Source organism: Gavialis gangeticus, unplaced genomic scaffold (genome assembly GCF_001723915.1).
Source record: "Gavialis gangeticus isolate Ggan-Ray unplaced genomic scaffold, GavGan_comp1, whole genome shotgun sequence".
Lineage (NCBI taxonomy): Eukaryota > Metazoa > Chordata > Crocodylia > Gavialidae > Gavialis > Gavialis gangeticus.
The window spans coordinates 24,291,963-24,298,089 of NW_017728992.1; the positions used below are offsets into that span (position 1 = coordinate 24,291,963).

Sequence of the window (6,127 nt, forward strand, 5' to 3'; positions counted from 1 at the left end):
TCAAAATTAGTAAAAAAATAAAACTTACTACCTAAAATAAAATGTTAAAGCTTATCCTACATCTTAGCTTACTTATACTTATCTATAGGGAATAGAGAGGGAGAGAAAAAGTCAGAAATGGTTGGGGAAGGGGAGGGAATGCATTTTAAAATAAATAAAAAAAGAAAAACTGGGCATTTTGCTACAAATGTATACAGTGTAGTGGTCCACAATGACTTGAAAAAGAGTCAGTACTGAGGGAGACTGCATGCAATGAGCACTACCGTATTTCTTATTCAGATGGGCTGCACTAACCCATCTTTATGATAGATTCATAGCAGTATATTTGCCTAACATGGGCCATATATTTTATAGTCATGCTTAGTGTTGGCTACATTTAATCAGCTTCATAGATGGCTTCCATTACTAAGCACATTATGTTTTTGGCAGTGATTTAATGATAGCTAATGTAGTATTTAATGAAGCTTCTTTGTATACAAATATAAGACAAGTGACTTTCCCCTCCCATGTTCGCTGGAGGAAGAAAAACTTAGTCCTGTATTTGAGTAAATTGGAAATTCTTCTATAAATAGCTTTGATCTCTCTAAATTACTTTGTTTTGTCAATATGTCCCCAAATCCAGAATACTTGTAGGAGGTTAGTAAAGAATCCGCTGAAAAATAGAGTAAAAATATCAATGTTTAAGGAAAAGCATATTACTCACTAATAGGTATTTTCATTGATTCCCTTTCCTTCTCAGTAATTAAAAAGAATTTGGGAAAGATGTTGCAGTCAGTTTTATTAATGTTGCTAGCTAAAAAAGATGAGTTTAAGTGGTACTATTGGCAATTAAACAAAAACTTTCCCCCTTAATTACTTAAGCTGTTCTTTACCTCTGTGCACCTACTTTTATGAAGTTCTCTTTAGACCCAGGGCTGTCAGTCCCCAGAATTGCTCCTCCTATGAAGTGTTCAGCACCTCTCATTCCCAGTGAATCAAACTCCAAAAACCTTATTCAGAGCCATATCATACTGCCATTTTTAACCAGCTCTGAGATCAATAGACATTGCTACTTAAGACCTGACAAGGACTGACCTGCAACTTTTTTACTTGGTCCTCCTTCGAACAAATTCCTGTTAAGTTTAATGAGAACACATTTTGGTTCTAAAATTATTGTTTTAGAATAGTTAGCATGTCATTTTCCTATTCCTGTGGAGGAAAGTACCCCCTGCATTCCTGTTGAGTTGGGATGTCAGTGCGGGCCAATAGTGTGCTGTATCAAGGGCCCTAGATTGCCTTAATCCAATCCTGATCCTCTTGGTATTTCAGAGCATGAGGCTGGGGTTACCTCACTTGTGAACACTGTGTTGTACAACATGTGCATGTTCTGTAGCACTTTAGCATGACTGCCATGGTGTGTTTGTCTAAAACAAACAAGATGCACTGAAACTTTCCTTTTGTGGGAACCAAAGAGCGTGTATTGCTTGTCTAGGGAGGAGCACAAGGCAAGCTGTTTCTGTTTAAAGGAAAGTTTCAGTGGCTGTTGATGACTTTTCCCGGAGTAATTGAACATAACCTTTTTTTCAATCGCATTGTCAGACAGATTGTTCAGGAATGGAGCAAGGTTTGAACTGAACTGGGTGTTGATTGGCACTGCCCTCTTCACTGGGTGACTCCATGCCATTGTGCAGTACAGTGTACTTCGTGGAGAAAGGAATTTGTGGTGGCTGCCTTGTTCCCCTCAGACACTCATATCTTGAAAGAAAATAAATCTTAAAAGCAGACATGCAATCAACAGTTCATGAAATGAAATAAAACTGGACACTTAAGAAGCCATACACTTGATGAACAAGTGTATATGAAGACTTAATTTTAGGTACTTGAGGAGAGATGTATTGCAGCCCAGGGAGTATAACATTGCTAGTCGTCATGAAGATTGTGGGTCTAGTCCTGAATATGCTTCTGATGTACTGTCTGATCCTAGACAAGACATTATGTACCCATATCTGTTTTCTCCTCTAATGTTTTTAGGTTGCAAGCTCCTTGTTCAGGGGCTGTCTTCACTGTGCTTATTAGTTGGGGGTCCAGTCTTGTAGAGGGCCTCTTGGGCACATCTACACAAAATGCAACTGCACAGTAGCATTGGCACGCATTAAACATGACACAATGCTACTGTGCAGTAGCATCTGAAAAAAACTGTGTGGTGATGATACTACACAATAATGCTGGTTACTGTGCAGTCATTTAGTACTTGCATAAGCAGTACCTATGCGCAGTAACAACTGTGCACTGATTTACTTGGTCAGTGCCACAGCAGTAAGGTTCAGGGAGAGATCATAACTTCATCACTACCACTGTTAGGGAAGAACAAGACTGTTTTATGGGTGAGTTTTATGATGATGGGTTGAGTACCACATAACTTTTCTTTCTACTCCTGATATAGTTTGGCAAACTTATCAATGAGCAAGCTGTGGCAAGAAGTGAGAGTAACTGATGTTAAGTTTTGTTCGTACTCATCCACACTTATTCTGATAAGGATAACAATGGAATTTTTTGGTAACTTTGTAATGTCTTTGTGACTGTAACCAAGCCATCAGCACCTAGAACACAGGACTGAGTTTTATATTGTCTGATGATGCCTATCTGCTTGTTTCAGGGCACAGGCTGTGATAAGAAAATTTGTAGCGAGTAAACCATGTAGCAAAAAATGCATTTTCTTTTATCTGTCTGCATTTGAAGATTCTATCAAACAGAATGGGGAATTAGGAGTGCTACCCTCTTGCTTGGGTCTTCCAATGACTAGTTGTCATCTTGAGCAAATTACTTACATTTTGATATTGTTGTTGACAATGACCAGAAGTGTGGTAACTAAATGTCCTGACAATGAACTCACGACCGAACCATGATACAGGCAGGCTGTGCTGCATTGCCCAGCCACTTGTTTCCATTTATAATGGTGAGATCAAATCATACTTCAGCTTTCTTAGGATGTTATCACATTGTAAATGGGTCTCCCATCACAGCTGTTGGGAATAAAGGACTTCTATTTACTTCTGAGAGGGTAAAACAATAACATGATTACTTAAAATGAGTATTCTGAGATCCTCACACAAAAATTGTTATATATTGGCAACAATTATGACTTGCAAATTAATAAAACATTCATCAGGACTATTTTATAGTAGCTTATATCAAGTTTTTTTTTAAAGGAAAAATTCAAATTGAAATTAAATGTGATCTTCCTTGTTCAGTTTATGATCTTGCCTTTAAACCTGATTATCCAGATTAACCTGAGAGGATAAGGTCCATGTTTGCCTCCTCTTACAAATTTCAATCTACATTACTAGTAAGAGTGCCACATGAGGACACATCAAATAACCAATCTAATCTCTGAGTATCTCCATGAAGCTCCTCTGATCTGTTAGCTTGGGATATTGAATTATTAATGGCAGAATGTCAGAGACACTAGATCTTGAGACCTACAAAGGAAGAGGTTATCCTTGATAATATCTGAGGCCTGAAAACAGTAGTTTAACAATGAGTGGATAAGCAGCATATAAGCCCCAGGTGCAGCCTAAGAGGGGTGGTGAATGTCTCACCCTCCCATCTCCCATGCCTTTCATCTTCTCTGTGGTGACTCTGGCTCTGGCAGTAGAGAGGAGAAGATTAAAGTACTCTCTCAGGGTGCTGTGGGCTTTGAATTTGACCCCTACCCCTCAGACTACTATCTAGGGAAAGACCCTGAAGGTTGTCAAGCACTTGCCTTACATTTCTGAGTGAACACTGATGAGGAGATCCAGCACAGGATCTGGTGTGCAAATGCCTCCTTCAGGAAATTACTTTGGTGTGTTTTTATTGATTGCAATCTCCACAAAGACACCAAGGTCCAGGTCTACAACACAGTTGTCATCCCCATTCTTTCTATGGATGTGAAACATGGGTGACCTACCACTGTCATTTCAAGAACCTGAAGAGGTATCACCAGTGATGCCTCCAGAAAATCCTCTGCATCAAATGGGAAGATTACCGCACAAATGTATACCTCAAAGAAACAGACACCAACATCAAAATCTGGGGGAAGCTGGCAGCTAACAGACTCCAACAGTATGGCAACTTCAACCAAGTGACAGCCTGCTTTGAGGTACAGCGTCTTGCCCTCACAGCAGAGAAAACAGAGTGAAGGAAGGAAAAGGAGAGAAATCCTGGCCTATGGCTTACTCTCTGGGGAAAGATCAGCAACTTCTGCAGATGGATCTGTGACTCAAAGATTGGACTTTTAAGTCACCTCAAAACCCATCAATGAACCATTGTAGAGTTAATCCTTGAATCAAGGGATTACTGACAAAAAACTGAAGACACAAATTTAAGGCATTATAATTATCAAGGACAGAAGTCTTCAGCAGATGAGGAGAGATCTTTACTCATGCTGTTTAACACATTAATATACCTCTTGTTTGTAAGGTATGCAGAAAAGGTTTTTGTTGCAGGGGCAAGTTTCACATGAAAAGTATGACTTTTGTTCTCTAGTCCTCATGAAGATAAGCAAAATCAGGAAAGACTTATAATTTCTGGTATCTAAAATATAATAAATGGGGAGAACTTCAAAATATCTTTAAAAAAAGAACTTATTGCCTTTCCATTTCTTAGTGAGAAGCCAGATTGGCTAATTGGAAGTTATTTGATAAACAAAAGATAGTTCTTTTTTTACATTGTCCTTATTGACAATCTGGCTTCTTACCAAGAAATGTTAAGGCAATTGGGATTTGGGGGTGGGTTTTTTTTTTTGTTTTTTGGGGCTTTTTTGTTTTTAGTTTTTTACTTTTTTTATAGAATTTTAATATATATCCATAACTTAAGAAGCACAGTGAGAAATACCCTTCTGATTTGTTTTCACTTATTCACAAGCCAAACATGAGTCAGAAAATATTGGGTCACATTTTCAAAGGTACTTCCATTTTTACTGCTTTTCTGTAGTGCACTATGCCCTACTCCATGTTGCCTCAGGGATCTCCAGGATGACACAGCTTCAAAGGGCTAAGTCACCATTTGTTCTGCCTGCACTAATAAAAAGGTGTGGATTATTTGGGTCATTTCATAATCCCACATAGACAAGCCAAGATCTATGTAGTAGTGATTTTTACCACAATGTAGCTGGCTGGGGGGAACTTCTGTGGCCCAGGTCCTGCCTTTTAACCAAGATAATCAAGGGGAAGCTCCTGACACACATTTGCATCTTCCAAGCAATGCATGTGGCAGAAAATTTCAATTTCACATTTTTAAGTTTGTCTCAGCCTTTTGTTGACCCCTTCATTTTAGTGTATATTTGGTAACCATGACCCTGAGCTAGGAGCCCAATCTACAACCCCTGTAGGAAAAGGGGTTGGGAGAGTGGGCTTTGGGTCAGAGCCTGACATCATCAAAGCCTTGTTGAGCATAGGAAAGAAGGAGCATTTTTTGGACTAATTAGGTCAGTTGTGCTACCTTTAATGTTAAATGGGAGATTTTTCTCAATGCAGAGAGAGGCTATCTTAACTGTCAAAAATGTGCTTAATGTGAGAACTGGTTTGAACGTACAGGCAGTCCTTGACTTACAATGTTTCTAGTTGTGACATTTCACACTTACAAAGTTTCTAAATTGACACCCTGTTTCAACTTTCTGATGTCAGTTTTGACTTTACAATGATTGATCTGATGTCACACCACGCCAGCAAACAAGTCACTGTGTCATCCACCTCCCTGGAGAACATCTGTCCAAACTTCCTTGGACACTAAGAAAACAGACAAGGCTCCAGAAAAACCTGCAGCCAAGATGCCTGAGAAAAATCCAGCCAGGAACCCTGCAAAAAGTCCAGCAAAGTCACCTCAAAGAAGTCCTTCCAAATCACTATGATTGCTATTTACAATATAAATACATTAATGTAGCTATATTACTCATCTAATTGATTGAGTACAAAATTCTGGGTTATTTTTGGTGAAAACAGGGTATCGGGTCTTGGTTCATTTATAACATTGTTTCCTATGGGAAAATCAGTTCCAAGTTGCAACATTTCGACTTAAAACGCCGTTTTTGGGAACCAATTGTGTCGTAAGTCTGAGGACTGCCTGTACAGTCTTGCTGTAAAACTGTGGTAAAGAAAAAGTGTAAGTA

At 38.9% G+C, this 6,127-nt stretch overlaps 1 long non-coding RNA gene across 1 annotated transcript in view; it reads right to left on the bottom strand.

Moving 5' to 3' along the window:
* Positions 1-1,699: 1,699 nt before the first annotated feature.
* LOC109300664 overlaps positions 1,700-6,127 on the bottom strand; it is an 18,702-nt gene continuing 14,274 nt past the window's right edge. The window contains exon 3 of the long non-coding RNA XR_002098296.1: positions 1,700-1,710. This is a non-coding gene — a long non-coding RNA (uncharacterized LOC109300664). The remainder of the gene's footprint in view (positions 1,711-6,127) is intronic.